The sequence below is a fragment of the Aptenodytes patagonicus genome, chromosome 2 (genome assembly GCF_965638725.1).
Source record: "Aptenodytes patagonicus chromosome 2, bAptPat1.pri.cur, whole genome shotgun sequence".
NCBI lineage: Eukaryota > Metazoa > Chordata > Aves > Sphenisciformes > Spheniscidae > Aptenodytes > Aptenodytes patagonicus.
The window spans coordinates 2,188,993-2,212,445 of NC_134950.1; the positions used below are offsets into that span (position 1 = coordinate 2,188,993).

The following is a 23,453-nucleotide window of genomic DNA, read 5'->3' on the forward strand; positions in this document are numbered from 1 at the left end:
TCTCTCCAGAGGTCATTTCTGGTAGTGATTTTCAAAGGTGAAAACCAAACTTCTGTTGGGTTCGACTTGTATGGTGAGGCACCACATCTTACCATGCTCAGGACTTGAGGCTGCAACATGGAAGAGCAGCGGCTGATGAGGATTCTGGAGGTATTTTGGGGGACTACAAGAAGAAATGTAGCATATTCTTTAGACCAGCTCATGTCTTTCCTCATCTACCCAGAACCTTTGCAAGAAGTTTGTCCAAATGGTTGCTCTGTGGCTGGCGGTAGGCACACAGATGATGGGAATAGATGAGAAGATGTGCAAAGGGCGGTGGGCTGTGCTTCCACAGAGGGTAACTTTAACTGCTGTGGAGGCTGCCTGAATCTGGGAAATGCGCACGGATGTGGCAACAGGGTCAAAAACTTGCTCAGGAAATGCTGAAACCATGAACAGTGTCTTGCAAATGACTGTGGATTCTATTTTTGTGGCATGTTTTTAAGCAAAGACCTGATGTGCTTTTCTTATCTGTTGCCCCCTTGCCCCGAAGGACTCTAGAAACACTAAAATAGAAAGAGAAAAGCATCCAGGTGTCAACCTGTGTATCTGAAATGGTCCCAAATGTGCAAGTCAAAGCTGCGCTTCATAAAAGCAAATTCATAATGTCACTGTCATAACATGGAGTGCAGCTAATGATTATAACCTCCTGCTTTTGTGTGTTGAAGGCGTTGACTCTACTGTGTCCCCTTCTTGACGCAGGCACGTTGTAGGAGGCATCCTTTGCCAGAACACTGGTAGTGCAACGGTTGTCCTTGTTGACATGGGGCTGGTTCGTGCACGGAGGTGGAAGGTAGGTCTCATCCTGCCCACTTCTGAGCTGTTGTTGGAGAGGCCAGCCCATGTGAGCATGGACAGATAAGACCACATCTCCAGCTGCCCAGATGTGCTCCAGATCCCGATCTGGGCAATTGCTGTAGGGTCAGATCTGGGTTAATCTAGCCTGGCTTTCAGCAGGCCTTGTTAGCTGGAGCATATTCTTGCATTTAATTTTGGTCCTGGGTCTGGCTTGCACCGCAGGGTGAGGCTGCAGTGGCTACGGTGTAGACGTGACTGAGAGTTCAGACCTCTGCAGAACTATCAGGAAAGGGGACCTTGTAACATGGCAAAGGGCTGTGTTACTGCTTTGCACCGGGGAAGAACATCACCCCTCTCTTCAGTTGCCTTTGATTTCGACTGGGCTGTTCATTAATGCAGCCTGACTTGGTTTTCAAGTTTTGAGGGTTGCAAATGTTCTTCAGGAAACATTTCGTTGTTTTGCAAATAGCTGTTCCCCCTGGATGGAAATATAAAAGAAGCATAGAGGTTTCTCCTGGTTTTCTGTTTTCTTATGAGTTTGGGTGTAATTATGATTTTTTTCCTTTGAAAAGGGAGAAGGTATTGAAGTAAGTGCGAGTTGTCTGTTCAGTTGTAAATAGTGATTTTTAGGCTATTCTACAAGGCAAAATTAAAGGCATAAAAGCAAGGAAGAATAGGATACTTGGGCACAATGAAAGAACCATAAGAAAAGAGAATTGAAATGTGGACTAGACAAACGATGAATCTCAGTGAATTGTACTTTAGGTTAAAAAACATGAATACTTATTGTGCTGTATGAAAGGACCGCTATTTTTAATGCAAATGCACTGAATAATTCAAGACACTTGCAATCTCTAAATATTTGAAGACATACCTCATTGTGTCCAGCTTGCCCATCATTTGGTGGTTACCGATGTGACGCTGAAGCCACCCTCAGTGGATTGCAAAAAGCAGCTGATGCAGAAACATCAGCTTTCTCGAGACAGCCATGGGCTGTCGGCTGCCCAGCCGGAGCCTGTTAACATGTTGGCTTACATCTTGGAGTTGAGTGCTAGCTTCCCCTTCATGCGTGCACACGTCATGTCGGGTGGCATCGCGATGGACACATCTCCAAGGTCCTCCAGGCTTGATTTTTCCAGCAAGCCAAAATTGGTTGTGGACTTGCTAAATACCGAGTTGGTCCCTCGGCTAGGCGTCCCTGTGGAAAGGATTGCAAGGGAAGGAACCTGATTGCGTTGGCCAAGGGCAACTTGGAGAAACTTTTCTCCTTTCTGTGTGTCTCAATCAGAGACGTTACATCTGAACCTGCGTAGCTCCCCATGCCCCTTCGCCATGGGAGACTGAGTAACACATGCCAGATGTCTTCTGTTGTAGTATCCCCAAATATTGTCATTAATTAAGTGTCAGGAGAGGGTAATGCAACATTAATCGTCTGCCTCCTGCTTCTGAAAGACGGATGACTGGCTTGCTAAGAAATACTGCCCACTGTATTAGATCATGGTATGGCTGGAACAAAAGAGCGTGGCCTTCCTGCCGGCATACGTATGTCTGCTCGCAGTGGGGGGAGACCCTGATGGACATGTTCTGCATGTGCTCTAAACCTCTTCTTTTTATATCTAACAAATAAATAAAAACAGGTACAAGCATCCCTGCAGATAGTTACTGTCCGACAGTGGTGTGTAGTCCAGCGGTGATATTCTAGGCATCCAGCAGAAAACCCTGAGATCCTGCACCAGTAAAGGTGGTGGGAATGGCACTGCTTAATAGCCTTTCGGTAATAAATTGGCATGGAAGTCACATACAAAGAACAAGCAGGTTTCGGCAGCCCCAGCTCGCCCAAGGAGCTGGAGGCTTGTCACAGCAAGTGGTCATACAGTGGGATGGGGAAAAAAAGAACTGCTGGGGACTTCATTTTTGAAATCTTTAATTTCATGAAAGAGAGCAAAGAAAAGGGGGCTCAGGTTTTGGGTTTGTTTTTTTTTTAATAAAGGGTGATACTACCAAGAGGGTGTCCTCTGTCCTAATACCCATCTGTCCATCTTGGCTGCGTTTCCTCCATGCTCATCCGAATGTGCTCCCCAGGCTGGGAAAGATTAATTACTTGAAGGTGCTTCCCTTGGCCCTGGGCTGACGCGATGATGGATGGGCTTACAGCCCATCATCGGGCCGTGTGGCGGCTGCCCTTGCTGACCAGCCTAATTAGAGAGATCCGCAGGCTCCGTTTGAAGCAGTTTTGGGAGGAATCCCGGAGGCAGTTTTTTTGGGGAATTTGGTTTGCCTGGGACTCCTGGGTGTCAGATAACTCTGGTTCAAACTCTGCTTTTGGTGGTGTTGCTGGATATCCAGGATTTCTTGGGGAAGAAAACCCAGTATACTTTTTTTTTTTTTTTCCCCTATCGGAAATTGTTGGGAGGAAAGAGAGATTGCGCTCAGCAAAGTTCTAATGTTCTGTAGCCTTAACTGGAGAGCACCCTAAGGCGTGTCACAAGGGAGACCACCAGGATTACTTGGATTATAGCAGTTTTGGGGGTTGACGGTGTCGTCCCACAGCCACTGAAGAACAGCGAGGAGTGGCAGGTGGAGGTGTAAGCCATGTCCCTGCTCTGCAGTTGTGAATTACGACCTCCTCCAGCAGCATCTGCATCCGCTCCTCATTCTGCTCCCAAAAATCCCTGTAAAACCAAGTGTTCCGCTGTTTCCTTGTAGGACCTTCTCTGGGCTTTAGCTGGGCATTGGTGTTGGCATGGAGAAGTTGGAAAGTAGGTAGTAGAGAGTTGTTGGGCTTTTTCTTTTTGTTTTTATTTTTTTAACTTGAGAAATGAAAAAGATTGAAATGACTTCAAAAGATTTTTTTTTTTAAGTAATGTGACATGTCTGAAATAAATGGAGACCAAACACTGTACAGCAGTAGGAATTAAACCCTGAATTCTTATGATTTTGATGTGTGTAATGTGCACTCTCTACCATGTTCAACCTATCTTCCCAAAACTGTCTTTTTGTGGGGAAAATGAACAAAACCTGCTGTACGCAGGGAGGCACAGAGGTCAGGGAATTCAAATGGCTTGAATTAAAATGCCACAAGCCAGGAAATTTTTAACACTGCTTTTATCAACCTTACTGTACGTTGGACATTAAATGCCAGATTTGAAAGGGTGAGGGTAATTTCATATTCCAGAGGTGCAATGTTTCTGGGTGCGCTCAGGGGACCATTGGCAATGCTTAATTTTACTATGACTTCATTTAGACCATTTTTCCTTCAGTTGCTCGTGAAGATACTGTGCAGGACGCTGGCCAGAGTTGTACTCAAGATACTATCGCACGTGCATCTTTCTCCTTGTCTGCTAGGTTGGTTATCTTGTCACAGAACGAAATTAGATTGGTCCATGCAAGTTGTTCTTGGCAGTGTTCGCTGGGTATATATCACCTAATTATAATTTCAATACTTAGCAATTGTTAAATGATTAGTTCTAACATTTTTCCAGGACTTGGGTCTATAATTTTCTTTGCCCTCCCCTCTCTACCACCTATCTGCTGCTCTGGTACACCAACCAGCTCTTGGGTGGAATGTCCCGTCTAAGTGCTGGCAACACTGTCTTTGTCCTGTCTTAGCAGTTGGACCATCCTTCTGTCCTCTTCGTACCTCTCCAATCCTATTTTGCTCTTTTCTTAGTAGTTTTGGAAAGTGGCTTGTCCTTAAAAAACCCACCTTGGGGTTCATTGTTGCCTCCAGGCTGGTGAAGTCGCAGAGCTCATGTGCTGCGTGGGAGGGAGATGCTCACACTGGTCGTGGCCCCTTTGGTGGCACGGGGATGGCAGGAGCTCTGCTAGAGACCCAGGTCCAATGGCTAAAGCTGGGGTAGATGTTCTGTAGACAAAACTCACTCACAAGCTCATGTATGAACCAAGCACTGTGGCTTGACCATCACATGGTCTCACTGCAGCTCTGGGTCTGATGGCAAACCATGGGAAGGAATCCACTGCCAGCTTCACATCTTGATACTGCAAAGTGCTGAATGAAGCACATAACAAACTCTTAAATACACAAGGAGTTCCCCCTGAGGTTAATTAACATTAAGCAGGTGGTTAATCCTTTTGCTATATTGGGACCTGAATACTGCTTTGTTTTTGCATTAACTTCTCAAATTGCTTCCAATACTTGCAACACTATTAAAGGGACTCTGAAACCCTTGGTCATTGCAGCGTACAGCATTGTCCAAAGGGTCTGGAAGGTGGTCTAGGTCTCGTCGTGGCAACTATTCCTTGCTGGAGCAATGAGGGACCCAACCGTGCACTTAAGTGTCCTTAGTATAGAGTGTTAGAAAGAGTTAAAAGCAGTGAAAGAAAGCAAGAACAAAAACTTTGAATCTTTTAGGGAGATTCAAAGCTACTATGCAATATTAGGGGTGGGGTTTTTTGAAAGTTAAAGCCTTTAAAACTGAAGGATTGGACCGTGTCTTGATCACATTCAGGAATATAAGCAATGCTTTTGGGATGGAGTCCCATCAAGTGTAGAATGGAAGGAAGGACTTAAAGTGTGACCTGTAGCACCTTTTATCTGCCATGCATAGATGGGTTCACAAATATTACTCCAAGGTTACACCTGGACTGTAAAGAAAATTATCTTTCCTCTATTTTATACAGCACTAAACAGTAAAATGGCTTGTCAAATGTCATGTAAAAGGTTTCTGAGAGTCTTAATGATTGACCTTCACTTCTAAGTCTTCGGTTCTGTCATACTTTCTTGAATTTTTGGGGACACAGACGTAGAGGACTTGGGTGGTGTATTAAATAAGTTATTAATTGGCCTGAAATAAAGTGCTGGTCAAAGCCTACATGCAAATAATATAAAAAATCATGAGAAGATGATCTCTCCCACTAGACAACCTCAAAAAACTTTTTGTGGCATCTACAGAGGAATTGTTCCATATTGTTTCTTTGCTATCATGCAAGACTTCCAAACGTTGTAAATTTATTTCCTTAGTCCAGTTTCACTAAATTTAGAGGATATTCTCTGTTTTACATCCAGTTCTTAGAGATCTTAGCAGTGATTTAATGAATTAATAAGCCTAAACATAAGAAAACATATTAAAGAATAATGAACAACGTGTTTTATAGCAAAAGGAATTGCCAGGAGAATTAACTTTCATACATGAATTAACTTTGAAACTGTTTGTTTTGAAAACCTCTGCCCTATCCCTTCTGGCACTTTTAACATTACAATAAATGTTTCGCTATAATCTCAGTATTTCAGGGAAGTTGAATGGTTATGCATTTATTTATATAACTATCAAAACCAGAACACACCATTGGAATAAATGTTTTAATGAAATATGGGAGGGTGAGCTGAAAACTTCATAGCACTTTATAAAAACCCCACAAACCAAAAACCTCTTGGGTAAAGATAAACATTTTTTTCTCTACCAATTTTATTTGCTAGTCTTGGTCATCCAAAGCCACTTTACTGTAAACATGTAGAAATCATGCCAGTGGTCCCAATCTTTAACAGAAAATCGGAAAGCAAAGACGCTGGCCTCTCCTTAGGCAGCGTTCAGCTGGAAATGCATTTAAACATCTCATCCTCCCAGAATAGCTTGCTCCATTTTCCACTCGATTACAGTCAAATTAGAAGTAGTTTAAGAAGATCCTCTCCCCGCAGTCTGCTCGTTGTATGGGTAGAGGTACCTTGACTTTAGGGAAGTGATCGTGCCCCTGTAACTCAGCCCTGGTGAGGCCGCACCTCGAATACTGTGTTCAGTTTTGGGCCCCTCACTACAAGAAGGACGGTGAGGTGCTGGAGCATGTCCAGAGAAGGGCAACGAGGCTGGTGAGGGGTCTGGAGAACAAGTCTGATGAGGAGCGGCTGAGGGAACTGGGGTTGTTTAGCCTGGAGAAGAGGAGGCTGAGGGGAGACCTCATCGCTCTCTACAACTACCTGAAAGGAGGTTGTAGCGAGGTGGGGGTCGGTCTCTTCTCCCAAGTGACAAGCGATAGGACGAGAGGAAATGGCCTCAAGTTGCGCCAGGGGAGGTTTAGATTGGATGTAAGGAAAAATTTCTTTACTGAAAGAGTGGTTAAACATTGGACCAGGCTGCCCAGGGAAGCGGTGGAGTCCCCATCCCTGGAGGTATTTAAAAGACGAGTAGATGAGGCTCTTAGGGACATGGTTTAGTGGGCATGGTGGTGTTGGGTCGACGGTTGGACTCGATGATCTTAGAGGTCTTTTCCAACCTCAATGATTCTATGATTCTATGACAGGGAAAGCAGAGCGGGATGAACGTGCTGGTGATTCCTTTAGTTTCCCAGTGGGTGCCTGGCCGTGAACCCCAGCCCTGAGGCTGTCCTTCTGGGATGTCTTTCTGAGTGGGTGTATTTCCCTAAAGGAGAAGAGACTGTCCCATGCTTTAGTTTCAGCTCCTGAAATTAATACAGCTCAATGCTTTTTGCTTCTGGCTGCTCTTGCAGCTGGCTGATCTCTGGCAGAGTCAGTAACCAAAGGCTTTTCCTTGTCTCAGGTGCAGAGCAAAGAAAAGTTAAGTTTTATTAAAAAAATAAAATTCAGCTATCGCTTCATGGAAAGTTTGTATCAGTTCTTGTTTAAGCTATTCAGACCTGGACAAGACATCAATGCTCCTGAGATTTCTTTAATACTGTCAGTTCAGTCCAATTCTTCTTTGCCAACTTTCTCAGTTGCTCAAAAGCACTTCTCCAGTTAGGAAAGCAGAGGGGTCAGGAGGCTTTAGAGCCCTTGTCCAACAAGCCATGAGTGAGTGCTTGGCTGTATTATGAAATTCCTACAAGTGCTGTGAACCTTCCTTAACTTTTTCTCTGCCCCTGGTCTTGCACCCTGTGCTTTGCATCCTGTGCTTTGCATCTTGGCGATATCAGGTGCTTGGATCAGGAGCCTTTTTTCTTACACTGTGCCTACAAATAAGTCTACCTGAAGCAAGACACAGTTGAAACTGAGCGGTAGGATTATTCCATGAGCTTGTACGCACGTCTGTCCGTGCTTGCTGAATGGGGATCCGTGGGAAATAGGCTAAGGTTGGAGCTCCTCTTCTGCACCTGTTTGCTTTTCCATCAGAGCTGTCTCCCCATGCGCGTCCCGGCGCCCACCTATGTCTTGCCATGCCGTGCAGATGTGCTAGCAGGGAGGTTATGGTCTGAAATCAGTGGTAGATCAGGTCAGAGCTTATTCCCAAGTTTGCTCTCAACGTGCCATCTCCAGGGCTGCTGGCATCTCTGGGGTGGTATCTTCACCCCACTTCAATTCATCCAGTTGTCTGGCCAGGGAGAAAGCAGGATCATGCTCCAGCCAGCATTTTTCTTGAGGTTCTGCAACTCCTTTGCCGCAACATGAAGGGGAGAACCCCCAAATTTTGCTGGAAAAGGTGGTATCCAGGAGCAGGCTGTCACTGCTGGCACACGTTTATCCACTCATGCTGCATCATTCCCTGTCCTGTTCTTTGGAAGGTGCTGGTGCTGGCAATTTTTGCTGCCCTTACGGCTTGCTAAAAGGTCTCTTAATATTTTGTTTGTTTGGTTTTTGGTTTTTGTATGTGCACATCAGGAAACCAAGTGAGGCTGAAATTAAATTTGGCTTAATCTGTTCTAGGTTGGATTGACACAAGGATGTTAATGTGCAGTGAGTGATCAAGTGCATGCTCTGTCTCCTCTGCTATTGCTGTAGTAGCCCCAGTAAATTTGGGAATGGACATTACTGGGCATTAGAAGGAGAGCTAGAATAGTATCTGGCGTGATTTTGCTTTGTCCCAAGCATTCCCCAGGTACAAATCAGACATTGGCACAGCTCAGGTTGTTAGCATGGGTGAGGCTGTGCTGCAACACCCTGATCTTTGGCTGCAAAGCAAACATTCTATTAGCTGTATCGCTTCAGGGATTTTTTTGTTGTTGTTGTTGCAGAATTTCTGCTTGGGGTTTTGGCTGTGAGAGTGAAAAAATCCAAGGAATATGAAACCTGGGATAAAGTTTAGGAAGGGAAAACTTAACCTCTGCTGTCTGTGCTGTTGTAATATGGAAAGTGGGTGCTGCAGAGCACACTGGGTGAGATGGAGCTCGGTGTATTTGCCAGGTTGGGGTGTATTTACGTCCAGTGTTATGGGCAAAAAAGTACATATATATAAATTAGCAAAACCTCTGTGCATGAATGCAGCTTGTAGCCCAGGAAGCCATTGACCTTTTGGAGAGCACATACGTGTCCAGGCCCTGCTCCATCACTCCTGGTCCCACCTGCAGATCTCTGAGCTGCCAAGGAGGGGGATTTTTCTCCTCATTTGCTTGCACAGCCCTGGAGAAGCCCATACCATTGCTTGGGAATATCTGGCTGAGTCAGCTGCTCCTCTAAAAAAAAAGTTACATGCTTCTTTACCTGTCTGCAAGACAGAGCTAAAGTGTGCATTTTAAAATGGATAAACACGAATTTGTTTTAAATCTAGGTGGTACCTAACAGCCAATCTATTGTAAAATTTCTCATGCTGCGATTAATTCCAGTTTGACAAGTATATTGCTATTTCTTTCCTGAAAGCACATCCAAAATAGTGGGTCTGGGAGCTGCAGACCACTTCAGTAACAAATGAGGAACGCTTTTTTTGACGTGGGAGGAAAATCCTTTTAAATTTTAAGGTTCTGGACTTGAAAGTGTTGAACTTGCAAGTCTTGGTCGCCCCTGCCACTGCTCTGTAGTGTGGCCTTGTGCAAATCTCTTAACTTCCCTGTGTTCTTGTTTCCCTGCCCTCCTGCCATCTAGTATTATCTAATTAATTAACCTCTTAAGGATGTAGAATATCTTTCCTAATGGAATATGTCTTTCTTAATGGATTAGAATAACAGAATTTAGCATCCTTTGTGTATGTGTGCTTTTTCCTTTTTCTCTTTGAACACGCAAGCACAGTTTTATAATATTTGTTCCTGCCAGCAAAGTGGGAATGGAGATTTATGCAGGTACTGAAATACTGTAGTGGTGAATTGCTGTTCTGAAACCTAACTATAAGGATGTATTTATTTGCAGAAAGTACACAAACTCATTTCTGTGCACTATGAAGTGTAGAGAGAGCCGACCCAAAAATGTATGTGACACAAAGAGAATTCGGGTTGAGTGGGAAAAAAAAAAAAGAATAAAGCTTTTATCCATGCTGTCAGTCCAGAAATATAATTTCTAACTCTCTTCTTCCAGGTTGACATTTGCTTGGAGACAGACACTGGCAGCTAGAAGTGGGCAGGGATTAAAGATCAACAGTGAGGAAGGACTCGACAGATGTACGCAGGTAGATTGGGGATTAGGGCGAATTAGTGTGGATGGAAAACACTTAGGAGCAAGGAAGGATTTGAAATTGGATGTTAGGATGTACGTGTTGCAGATCTTCCCTGAATTTCTCTGTTAGACTTGGAAATTGGTTGGGATTCATGAGCACCTTTAGTAGCTGTTGATGTGGCTGAAGGTAATGACAGTCCTACAGATGGTTGTAGTGGGGTGGAGGAAGCAGCTTGCATAGGTTTTGAGGTGTGCAAGTGATTGTGTAGGTGTTCCTAAAACCAATTTCCCATTGCTTCCTGATCCCAAGCTGGAAAAGACAGGGTGAAGAAGGAGGAATAAGTCAAAGCCCTGCTGATTTATACATAAATGACCAAATGCAATGAGCTTAGCCAGGGAAATAGCGCAAAGTTGGTTGCACTTGACAGCTCTCCTCCTGCTCACCCCTTGCACTGCTGAACCATGGCATGGTGGTTGGAAAGGCGAGTGGAAAGCTCACGGACTCTTGCCCCTGCGGCAGCTGGAGGACGGCTCTGCCCTGTCCCATCCCAGCGGCGTTTCATCCCCTGCAGAAAATGAGTCTTATCCTCATTTGATGGATGGGGGCTTTGGGTCACGGAAAGACTGCTGCTCACAAACCGAACTCACTGCCTGCTCTGTTTCCCTTGGGGATTATATCCTAAGGTTTGAAGCTGGCGTGATTTCCATGGAAAAGGCTGTTTCCTCCCCATTCCTGAGCCGCAGGGTTTTCCTTAGGCAGACTCCCTTTCTGTTAAATCTTGGTTATTCCCTTAAAACAGGGACCACTTTAGCCACTGCAGTTTCTTGGCTTGCAATTCACAGGGCTTGCTCTCATCTAGCGCTGGCCATCCTTTGAGCTGAGCTGTTTCTGTCCTGGACTCATCCTTCAGCAGAACTGCACATGAGCTTTGCGACTGAGACTTTTGAACATCTGCACAGTAGAAACCCAACAAGGTGCAAACTTGCTTTTAAATTTTAAAGGAAGTACTTGAATAAAGCAAAACTTGCCAGTGGACAGTTGTGTAGATGTAGATTTTCTTTCTCTTCTTTTAGCAGAACTGGTTAGCAGCCATCTTCTATGGATGCACCTCTCTCTTCTGTCTCGGATGGTTTCTTAGTCTGGAGAAGCACTCGAAGAAAGCATAATTTCTTCTGTCCTGTAGCTGTGGGAGTTTGGTACAGGTTGTCATCACGGACACTTTGACTTGCCTGCAACTTCTTCCCTCGGCTGAGATGGAAATGAAGCAGCTGGAGAGTGAAGTAGGGCGGGTTTTGCTTCTGCATATGTGGATGTCAGCGCTGGAGAAACCAGTCCTGAAGCCTCGAAGACAGTCTTGAAGAACCATAGATCGTACTGTTAGTGATGACTCTTCAAGCTATGAAGAGCAGGGCCTGTCGCTCACAACCCTTAGCTGTGACACCCCAAGCAGTATGTGCATTTTATTCTCTGGTTTCCATGCCTTTCTGCAATGCACATGCTTTCTTGCCCCAAATAACTAATTTTTTAGAGAAGGCCAGGGTCAGAGACTGACACTTCTTGTTGTTTCAAGACTATTTGCCATTGTCATCCATGTCCCAGTCCACAGAGTCACGGGGGATGGACAGAATGGCTCTTGTCTGGTGACACTGGGGAATGTCCCCAGTTCTTCCAAATTGCAGAGCAGCTTCCTTGGGCTAATGTGCTATATTTAGTTTTAATTTGGTTTAGTCTATCTGAAAAACTTGATCCTTTTGTCCCTGGCAAAGACCCACGCGTCTAGCAGCCAGGCATGCTGCCATCTCACCAGATGGCCGGCAGGGCAGTGGCCAGCACAACTGTGTCACATCTCCTCTGCTTGGCAGCACGCATTCCCAGGTGACAGTCACCATCCACTTTGAACTTAAAACACACCTAGGGGCTGGCCAAACTGATGTGTGCCGGCTTTAATCCAGCCCCACGCAGCAGCAACTTCATTGAACATCATGGAAATAATGCCCACAACTGCTTTATAAGCAGGTGGGACTTGCTGAGAAGGTCCCTGTCTTTGACACGTGCTGGGTGAGCAGGAGGTTGGCTTTGGGATGTCCTCTTATCCAGACCTCAGGCTGGTTTCATGCAACATCTTTAGATGAACTAAGTAGAAACATGTTACTGGGTTGTCTGTGTTTCTTACCTTTCTCTGGCTGCTGAGGGCCACAGTGGGATGATGATACTTCTTTTTTTCTATATGAACACATCCTAAGTACATAAAGATGCTTTAATTCCTTCTAAACCCAGTATTTTTAATGCGAATTAAGCCTACAGTACACCGAAGTGGTAGGCAGGTGATAATTCTTGGGAGGTACAGTACTGGGATTAAAATATTCACAGTGGGCTTTTTTTACAGCCTATATCCCATTTTCAGAAACGCTTTTAAGGTCAGATCTCACAGATCTCCAGGTACTTGATGATGCAGGTAGGGACAGGGGAGTGGATGGTCCAAGGCCCCTTTCTGCTCTGGAAGGCTTTTAAGGATCTCTTGAAATACTGTCTTTCAACCAAAGGCTCTTTTATAGCCAGTCAAACCTGAAAGCTCCTAAATCCCCTGGAGCCCAGAAATGTGCTGAAACGGGATTAAGTGCCTTGAAATATTTCCATGTGTTTGACCATTCCCTGCTTTGAAAGCTTCACCCAGGGAGATTTGGGAGTGGGTTTGCAGAGAGACAAAGGTCTTCCCGTAGGTGTGGATATGCGTGCCCATTGTGGAGACACATGCAAGGACGTTGTTTGGTTAGGTAGGGAATGTTATTTTTTTCCAAAATGCTTTACTCAAGTGATTAGTGGAGAGCAGAAGAAGACTGAAGAGCTGACGACAGCCACGCTGCATAAAATACTATATATCCTCTATTCCTTCTCCTCTCTTAATAGAGATGCGGAAATGGAAATAGAGATACAGCTGACAAAGTAGAGGGACAAAGTTATGTAAAGAAGATTTTTAAAAGTCATAAATCCATCTTTTGGGGCTGGGAATAACACGTGCCATGAACTTGCGTGTGAAACGGGTCTGTTGTGTATGAAGCTGTGCTGAGGCAAGACCGCTGGGAATCCTATTCCCCAAAAAACGAGATTTTAAGGTGGGAAAGTCAGTCCTGGGTGCCTGAAAATTTCATACCTACCATACTTGTCCACTAGTACAGAGGCAACTGAAGTGATGGGCTGAGCAAAATGAGATTTCTGTATCGCTTTCTCCCACTCATCCCCCACACCTCTTTTTAATTTATTATTATTTTCACTTCTGTGAGATGGTGTAAAGCACAGATTTATAAAGAGGGTTTGCCGCAAAGTACAGTTTGTGAAGAACTTGCATTTATGACAAAATGCAGCAAAAAAAACCCCTTTATTGCAATCATGTAGTAGTCAATATTTTAGATTTATTTCAGGTACTGCAAGAGTTAAGCAGGTTGGGAAAGAGGAGCTGTCTGCTGCTTTTCCTGAAGTGCTTTACCAGCCAGACAGCAGCCAGATGGCTGTGCTTTTGAACAATACGTAGATAATATCAAGGCAGGATCTAATAAAAATAAAATAGCTAAAACTATCTAGAATGTGTTTATATACCTGCCTAGGGTGTATGCCTGTGTAGTATATGTCTTTGTGTGTGTAAGTATGTTTTTGAAATGTAATTTGGAGTTTTCAGTCGTACTGTCATTTCATACCTCTCCTTTTATAGGGTTACTGCTAAGACAAAGTGTTGTCTATTCGTATTTTTTAATTTTGGATTTGTTGACAGAATTTCAATATTTTCACAGAGATTTTTTTTTCCCCCCCTTCTTCATGGGGTTTTCACACTTACTGCTCATCAGTGAAGAAGAAACCAGGCCCTGCTGACATCCTGACAGGGAGGAAAAATGCATGCTTATGTACAAGATTAATAAGGAAATAGCCAGTGTTGCAAACAAGAGTTTCCTTTTGGGAGACTGAACTTCCTGGAGATCCAAGAGTTGGACCACTTTGGATTTGGGGGATGCCTGGCATCCCCCCCACAACAAGATGAGGGATGTTAATTGAGTTGTTAGTGTGTCTTATGTCGGTGTTTCTTTTTCCCTCCATACCCCCAGATTTGACCTGGTAAGAATCCAGCTTTTCTTTATTTTATTTTATTTTATTTTATTTTATTTTATTTTATTTTATCTTATTTTATTTTGATGACGTCTAGTTGGTGGGATGAGGGCTGCTCGTCTTGGTGCTGCTTTCCAACTGTTTTGTTTCTGGTTTCTGATTGAACATCCTATGCTCTTTGGTCCATCTCTTTTTTTTATTGCCATGTTTTACTTCTTCCAGGCATGTCTGAGACCTCTTCAAAGCTGAGCCGAGAGGGGACGAGGAGCAGGCCAGCATTTCAGCATCACGCTAGACGGTGGCAGTGCCTCTCTGCAATAGAAAGCCTTACAAGCGCTCCTTGTAGCATCTCTCCTCCTTGGCATTTGCATCAGGGTGGCTGTGAGTCAGGCAGAAGGGATTCCCTGCCGGCAGCGGGGGGCTTTCGCTGCCATAGCACGCTGTGAATTCCTCTTCTTGGCTAAAAACAAAAGCCAGCCTGCTTTTGGGGAGAAATGCTGGGTATTCTGCTTGATTTGCTGTCTCTCTCTCTCCTAAATATTTCTAAAAATCCCACCCCCTCCGTATCCATTGGCCTAGGCACAGCAGGGAATCAGCTTCCCCCCCCCAAAGAAAATATCTTTTTCTGAATTTTTTTTTCCTCAATTGTTTTCTTCCTCTTCTCCCAGTCCCTTTCTCCTCACTTGCCTGTGCTGCTTTTCTTGGCCAGGTTTCCCGAAGCAAAGTCAACGACATTGTTTTACAGTGCCGTATAAATACTTTTCCTGGTTTGGCACGAGCATATTTATGTCCACGTCCCTGTCGGTGCAGACGGCAGAACAGCTTTGTGCTCAAACCCCACCGTCAATCTCGGATCGCCTGGAGCGGGCTCCGGCTCTGAGCCACATCTCCATGGGAAGGGTGGGTGATGCAGTCCTCAACCACCAATGCAAACCCTTCCCCGCGCTGCAACGAGCACTCACGTTGGTCGGTTTTAGGAAGTCCGTTCCATCTTCTCACCTGAGATGGGGACCATTACCTGTAATCTTAGATGGACTGTCCTGCGTTAAGCTGTGTGTAGGGATATGTTGTTGTCATCCCTGGAAGACCTTGCCAAAAGGAGATGTGCGTCCTTGGTATCCTTGTGACTGAGCTGCATTTTTAGCACAGTAAATATATTTTTCTCCTTTGTCTACCTGCTGAAGGATATGGGTATTGCTCTCCTCCAGAGAGAGTCCTCTTGGCCAAGGCTGTCATGATTATTTCTCGTGAAACTCTACACGAAGCATGATGTTTAGCGGCTCGTTCGTTGACTCGTGTTTTCAAGTCTGTGACCATGGCTCACTGGATTACCTTCAATAAGTCAAGCATCTTCATGTGTGTCTTGCTTCCTTGGCATGGAGGAGGGGAGGGAGGAGGAGAAGGTTATCACCACTTCCCAGGGAGGTTTCCCTCCCTTCCCAGCCTGCGGACAGGAGAGTGGCCAGGAGACCAGCTGAAGGGTTAGGAGACTTTGTACGCTGTTATATATCTTCTGCTGCTCTTTTTAAAGGCATATTTATTTGCCTGGGATAGTTTTTGGGTGCTGATCTGCCTTTAAGCAGTGATTGCGTCAGATCTCCTAAGTTAAGCAGGAAAGGAGGGGAAACAGAGAGCCAGAAAATGAAGGTGACAGTGGCGGCTAGTCCTAATGGGTTATAACACAGAAGTCCTGACAAATACGTAAAGAAGCAAAGATGTCAGATTCCAGCGTAAGAAATATCTCAATTCCTGGGAGGAGGCTCTACCAGGCCTTTTAATGACCCCCAGTGGCTGAGATCAGTTTTATCTCATCCGCAGCTTTGCAGAAACTCATAACCACGGATGAAAGGCTTTGCAGCAAAAGTCACGTACAGAACTTGGCTATACAGGAGCCAAGCGCCGAGAAATAACGCGGCGATTAGCGCAAGCTTGGGACCCAACCAGAGTTTCCTTGTTGCAGTGCTGGTTACTGGGCTGCGGCGTGCAAACACTCCCCCGTCAGCTCGAGCTCGGCTTCCTCTGCCTGTGCCCGGATTTAGAAGATCAAAAAATAGCTCAGGATATTGGCTGTGTCTGCTGGGAGGAGCGTCACTGGGTTTGAAGATGCAATCATTTAAAAATAAAGAAATGAAAGTTGGTGTGCTCTAATGCAGGAGCTGTTCTGCAGCTTTTCTTCTTTTTATTTTCCTTTTTTAATATACATGATAACTAGCCTGCAAACTTCAGTGCTTCAGAGGAAGCCTGAAACGAATTCTGCATTTGGATGTTCTGGCAGGCTAAATGCTTTGCTCTTTTTTTAGAGAGGAAGTTTCCAGTCCCAGGTTAAAAGTTACAAAAGGTAAAATGCTTACTGATATCTGCAGACACCATGAATTTGCATTTTTAGCTCATTTTCTGCGAAACTGCAATTTTTGTCAGCTCAAGGTGAGGGTCAGCACAGCTGGCAGGACAGTAGCAGGGGTTTTGGTGACTTTTCATTGTGAAACCGCCCCGTGCGTGGCCAACAAACCACCTTGGGCGTGTCAAGGGTGGCTGATCGGGAAGGTGGTCATATGGGGATGGGGAGCACAAGGAAGCAAATTAAAGCAGCTCTCCTGGGATACCCTGGTTTCTGCCTTGCCCCAAAGCTCCTTGCAGAGGTGGGTCTGGCAGCAAACACGTCAGCCTCCTGCCTTTTCCATTTATTTCGCAACCCCATGACGGGAGGTGGTGCTTACCCACTGTAGGGGAAGAGCTTCTCGCACTGCTTCACCTTTTGCTGTGCCCAGCCGGAGAAGATAGGGATTATTCACTAGTTGTTTGTCCCTCGTTCTCCTCTGCAGCTGCCGTTCCCTGCTAAAATAGATGTGAAACTTGTGATTGCTCTGCTCACAGATAACTTGTAAAACTTGCTGCTTCAGGCATCGAGAAAGGAAGACATTTCAGCTGGAGTGGGGAGGCTCGAGAAATAGATGGAAGTGCTTGAGTATGTTTGTAGACACCTTGTTTTTCCCTCATGACTTGCACACGGGAGGCTCCTTAAAACACAAAGCTCTATGATCACATAGTCTAATATTAAACCATGTGGATAGCTTATTTTTTTATGCTTTGGGATATACTGTTAGGGAGTTGTTTTGGTTGGTTGGTCCAGAGTTGCTCACAGAAGACTCAAGCTACCCATCAACGTGTGAAACTTGCTACGGGAAGACATTACCATGGCCAAAAGTTCATCTGAGCACAAAGAGGCACAAACTATTTCTGTGGCCCCAAAGGATATACACAACTGTAATAGTGAATATTTAAGGGACAAAAAAAACTCCTAAAAAATGAAGGCTTTGAAGGACCAATCCCATGTAGGTTATCTCTCCATTTCTGTAGCTTCTCTATAGGTCCCGGAGGCAGGTATTGAAACACATGAATTTCTGATCTGGTCCATTGGCTCAGATCTTATATAATGCCTGTGCTTGCCTTCGGAAAAGTTTTGTTTGGGGAAAATTTTTCTAAATTCTCCGCTGGAAGATGCTTTGGAAGGGTAAGGAGGACAAAGAGGATAAAGAATCAGTGGATGTCTGCAGAACAAGCAGCGTTGTATAAATTTAGGGAGGTTAGGGACGAGGCAAAAAAAAAAAAGTCTTTTACGGAAGTGGTTACAGTATCTGGTTGGGGCCTTATCAATGAATAATGAAGCAGGCTGCAGAGGACCTCCTCTGCGCCTTCATCGGAGATTTATCTTATGGTAGTTTATGAGACTCACTGGTGCGCTCATGAGGAGGTTTAGAAAGGATTTCACGTTAGTGCTGCGTGTGCGAAAGGAAAGAAATGGGGATGGAGGAGAAAGATGGAGAGAATGGGCATGGCAACCCCATAGTGCAGAGCAGCCATAAAACTGTCGGGAGATGGGACTGTCATCCTCAAGGCAGAAGAAATGGAGAAGAGCAGGTTGGCTTGTCTGCATATTTTACTTTCTCCGCAGTAATTAGGACCAAGGTAAAGTTGCAGCCCCACTTGGGTAAAAGTAACTTTCCTGGACAAACTGTGCAAACGTTGCCCAGTGTTAGGGCAACTATCTGGAAGATCAGGGAGAGAGAATTTGTGTGTAGTGAGTTTCCCACCCCTGAGACTGGAGCCAGAATAAATTACTTATTTTGCTAATAGGAAAACAAGACCGTTGTGGGACAGAGCAGAGCGCTCATTTAGACATGATCTCCTGATATTCCCGGTGATTACATTTCATGCAGGATCAAGTACTGACCATCTTCTGAAGCTTTCATAGTAATTCTTCAAGGTTAACTTCTTTTTGTGTCCGGAAGGGACCCAGCTGAATGGTAAATTTTGCTTGATTGAAATCTACAAAGCATAACCCGTGTCCTTGCATCTGCAGTGACATAATTTTGCTCTGGGATTTTGGAGCAGGCACACGCAAGTAGATTGTAATATAGCAGGCATGTTTGGTGTCCTGTCTTAAATCCCAAACTATTGACTTAATTAATATTGTAGGCTCTTAACACCTTTCTCTACTCGCGAGCTACCTTGCGTGAGAGTGGAAAATGCTGCTGCTTCACCTTTCCTGGCCTTCTACAGGCAGAAATGTGTGCCGTTTGGTCTGTATTAATTAATTCACTCTCAAGGTGCTGATCAGTCTTTGACACAGAGCTCCACGTGGGCTTTTAGCTCTGGGGTTAAGCAGCTCCCTCGCTTTATGCCAGGGGCAGCTGCACTTTGCCAGTGTATATAGTGGTACCTGTGTAGATATACAAGACCAAAGCCCACTTTCTAACTGTTGCGAGGCTATTGTAAAGGGTAAATGAGGGTTTTTCCCCCCACTGTAAAGGTGGATAACATAATTGTTCACTCTTTTTAGCTAGAGTAGTGCTGTCCTCTGGCGTAACCAGCCTAGTTATGCGCAAGTGAGAGTGCAAGTGTTGATCTTCTTAGGGAGATGCTGGTGCAGAAGAAGACGCCAAATTACTCCAATTGATTCGCTGTTTGTGTGGACAAAGGGGAGGATGAGATGGTTAAGCTGCCGTCTGACATAGAGCTTAAATTCAGTTCAAGCAGCGCAGTGATGTGTCACTGAAGATAAATTATTTTGAATAGGTGATTCCTTAATCAGATGCTTTTAGGTATCTCCAGAGTGTTCAGTTTAGGTCTGCGGCTTATTTGAAAATATTTAGGGCCCTTAGAAGAAGTCTCCCCGTTTTTCAATGAGATCTCCGTCCTTTCCTCCACAGGGAGAGGAAAAGAGGGGGTGGGAAATGTTGAAACCTGATTTGTCCTAGTGTTCAGGACAAGAAGAGTTGGATATCCCGACGTCTTGCCTCAGCCCTGACACTACCTCCCTCGCCATTTCTGGGCAAAAACTGAAGCAGCGCTTCTTTCCCTAATGGTGGTGATAACTCATGTTACACGTTGCTCTTTCGTTTGTAATTTTGAAGCATATTGAGGATCTTGCTGTGATTATGAAAATTGCAAAGAAATACTTATGTGTTTCCAAGCTGTCAGACTGGGCAACAGGGAAGGAGGAAAAAACCTACCTTATTCTTCTTTGGGATCTCAAGGCTGGTAGAGGGTGGGGGAAGAACAGGGGTGTCCAGTCTCCTGCCAGACATTTTGCCTCTTGCTAATTCCCTCGCTCCCGAGTGCGTTTCATCATCATAAAGGTCTAGTCGCAGATTTTGCTTTGAGTGCTAAAAGCTTTGGTCCCCTCTGCCTTCCTCCATGATTTAAAAGTCACAGATGCTGATACATCTCTGAGACAGAATCTATTACACTTCTCCTGCCAAGCAGAACTATGGCGCTTGCTTTATTTCCCTCCTCCTAACACTCAATTTGTTCTTTGTCGGTGCTCAGCTGGCCGCATTGCTGAGCACCAGCAGGGCTCCCTCCGCGCAGTGGTTCCTCTTAGCTTTCCCCTTCTTAATTTCATTATCCATTTCTAATGGCTGTTAATGTCTGAGCTGAATTTACAGTACCGAGGACTTTGTGCACCTTCTGTTTCTCCAGAAGTGTTTCAGGAGGGCATGATTGACCATCCGCCGCTTTACTTGTGCTATAGAGAAGAGCTGGTCTCCAGGGCTGGAAATGCATTTATTGGTCAGTCTTTTTTATTTTTGAATGTGGATGTTGGAGCATTCACCTGTGTGTCCTGAGCTTCCTGCTACCGGTTTGTAGCATTCACTGAGATTCTTTGAATCTCAAATGATTGAACGCTTGATTGCATGTATGTTGAGAAAGTCTTTGTCCACTTGTATCTATTCAGGTGTGAGTAGCATCTTTCCCAGACTGCTCTACAGGCGTTCCTTGTAAACATTGCATCATTTACCCTTTCCGTGGTTTCTCTTTATAAATAAAGAATTCAGTAGTTCTAAAACAGTTCCCACTTTTTGTTTTGTTTTGTTTTATTTCCCTGTTTATTCCCCTGATCTTTCTCTGAGCATCCTTTGGCCCTTATCCCAGCCGTAGAGTAGGACAACAAGTTGCCCCTTGGCCTGGGGAGCCCACCACATATCTCTGAACAAGATTAGTACATGAGCTCATCTCTGGCAGCGCTGCCAGGTTTTTACAGCTAATCTGCCTGTTTTTTGATGGAAGCAGCCTGTGTGTTTCTCTCCAACTCTACCCCGGGGTCTTTGAGAGCCACAGACCTGCCAAAAGGGTAGGTGGCTCCCAAAGCTGCCCCGGCACCGCACGGGGGTCACAGTAGTTGATATCAGTTTTAATATTCATACAAACATATGCTATTTTTATTAGTCACTAAGTCTGTCGGTGGTGGAATTGAGGCGTTCCACATTTTAAAGGTAATTAAAGACTGAGTAGTTCATAAAACATGATGCAGCCTGCGGGGTCCTGGCAAGGTGCTGAGCGTTGCGCGCAGTTGCCAAAAGGATGCCAGATGCTGGCAGGAAAACCAAGCTCTTTCCCTTCCCATATTCTTCTAGACTTCGGTGAGACCTGAAAGGAGGCCTGACAACATGGATGTGACAACAGGTGGTGGGATGTTCTTCAAGCTAAGGCATCTTCATGGCCGGGAGCAGCCCTGCAGTCCATCCCCACTGAAGCTGTCCATCGCGCTTCTACATGTTCCTCGTCATCAGCCTTCAATTACTTCTCCAGGGAGATTAATTCAGATCTCAGCATTGAGAAATACTCCCTGAAGTATAAACCAATTTTTCCTTTAAGTCTGGTTCCTTCACATTTACTGTTTCTTGCTCTGATCCTCCCCAGGTTACTTTTCCTCCATAATGTTGGCCTAACAAAGCGTGGCTTCAGAAAGGTCTCGGGACTCACCTTTTGTCTCTAATGGCATGAGCCTGAATTAGCCTTGTGTGCTGCAGAAAGTGAGAGTCAGCGTCCCATGGCAAGATGAATAAATGTGACAGTTGTATGGCGTGACGCAGGGACGACTGTGCCTGGGGGTCTTAATAGAAAACAGAGAAATCTTCCAATTTTTGAAGAGCTTTTGCTGTGGGACTTCTAAAATTGTGAATGTCATAGTGGAAAGAGGTACCGCTGCAGCGCATCATCTCTTCCCTCTCTATCATCTTTTGTCTCATACAAAGTGAGAGCAACGGCAAAACCATAGTTTCTCAGGCATGTAACCTTGTGTGTCCGTATTTTATAGATTTAAAACAAACGAACAAATAAAAAACCCCAACCAGAGCTGTTTGCTTTCTGGGAACATTCTTGCTTTTGCTTTCCAGCTCCAGCTGGGAAATTTGGCTGTAGTTTTGAAAGGAGAAAAGTAGTTTCCTCAAAGGACCAGCTGCCATAAAGTGGGAAATAAGAAAAAGAAAACTCTTAATATTTATGTAACACCAGTAACCAAAGCTAACGGGGGGGATCAGTATTCTTTCCTTGGAAAATAGGGATTATAGCTGCCTCTATCATCCCTTTTCTGCTGAGGTTCTGGTGCATATATTCATTGCTTTATATTCTCAGCAAAGGCTTGCACTTACAAGTTGTGTTTTCCCACCACAGAGGGCCGGGCAGTGAAAACAGGGTAGGATGGGTAGTGCTGTCTTTTGGAAAGGCAAATACAGAAAAGATCTTGCCGATGCTTAAGGTGTGCTGTTGTGATATTGAGGTTTGTTAAAGCAAAGTCTGGGAACGTAAGGTGTGTGAGCTGTTCCATCAGGTATTTCCTGGACCATAGAGTGGATTTAGCTGAATTCCATTGGAGGGAATTACTATTTTTTTTCCCCAGTATAACTGATACCCATGTGCTGAAAATAAGTCTTCCTTCTTTTCAAGGACAGCTGCAGTAAAGAGAGCTCTGGGATGAATTTCCCCTTTCATCACCTGCAGTGCTGCTCCATAGCAAGAGGAGAGGGACAGGGGTTTTTTATTTTTTAAACACTATTTATGTTGGTTATAAATATGCTCAGCAGCATTTTTTAATTCTTAAGAAAACCACGAGTGTTAAGCACTCGACCAAAGCAAGGCACTATGTTGCAAATGCATCTGTCCCCCCTGGAGAGAAGAAAACAGAGGTGTAAGTGGCTTTACGAGAAGCAATATCAAGTCTCTGTGCACTTTGCTGGAGGGTTGCTCTGAGAAACTGCAGAGCATACAGCTCTCGGCTCTCATTTTCACATCGTTAGCCATTGGAGAGGCTAATTTGGTACGTTCTCCTAACGGGGCACGAGACCCCGTGAACCACCAGCTCAGCTGCCTGTTTAGGATGGTTGCATTTAGTTTAGTGCTGCTCCTAAGCTAAGACGGGCAGGGTTGTTTAGCTTGGACGCGCCGTCCTAATGTGGCTACAAGCCTTCAGTCTGCATCTGGCAGGTTTGTGTCTCTTCGGTGGAGAAGAGACCACGTTTAGGTCTTGTCTGCCTGCCAGCATTTTTAATAGTTGTAATAATTGGTTCGTTCAGAGCAGGGAGACATGCAGCCGGGTCTGAAAACAGTGAAAAGATGATGGATCAGAGCCATTTATCACGTATTGTAAGGACAGAAAGGGGGGAGGTAAGAAAAGTGGCACCAGCTCAGTACAGGTGCTTCCTCGCAGTCTGCGCTGGTGCTGCCAACTATGCCAATAAAATTAAGTCCTTGCCCTTGGAGCCTCCGGAGGAGTCGTTGAAGTTGGCCAGTCTTCTTCCTTGTGCTTTAGCAATGCAATAAATGGCTAGACACTAATCACAGCAGCCTGCAAAAAAATACGAGAGGTCAAAAGAACAGCTATGTTTTTGGGGCTTAATTCGTTTCCAGCACTGGGGGAGGAAAAATCGCCATTATTTGCAATTTGTGCACATTCAAGGGGCATTCAAAGAA

General features: G+C 44.9%; 1 protein-coding gene across 8 annotated transcripts in view; it reads left to right on the forward strand.

Moving 5' to 3' along the window:
• Positions 1–23,453, forward strand: part of TSNARE1 (t-SNARE domain containing 1) — a 530,096-nt gene that overhangs the window by 118,468 nt on the left and 388,175 nt on the right. The window lies entirely within an intron of this gene.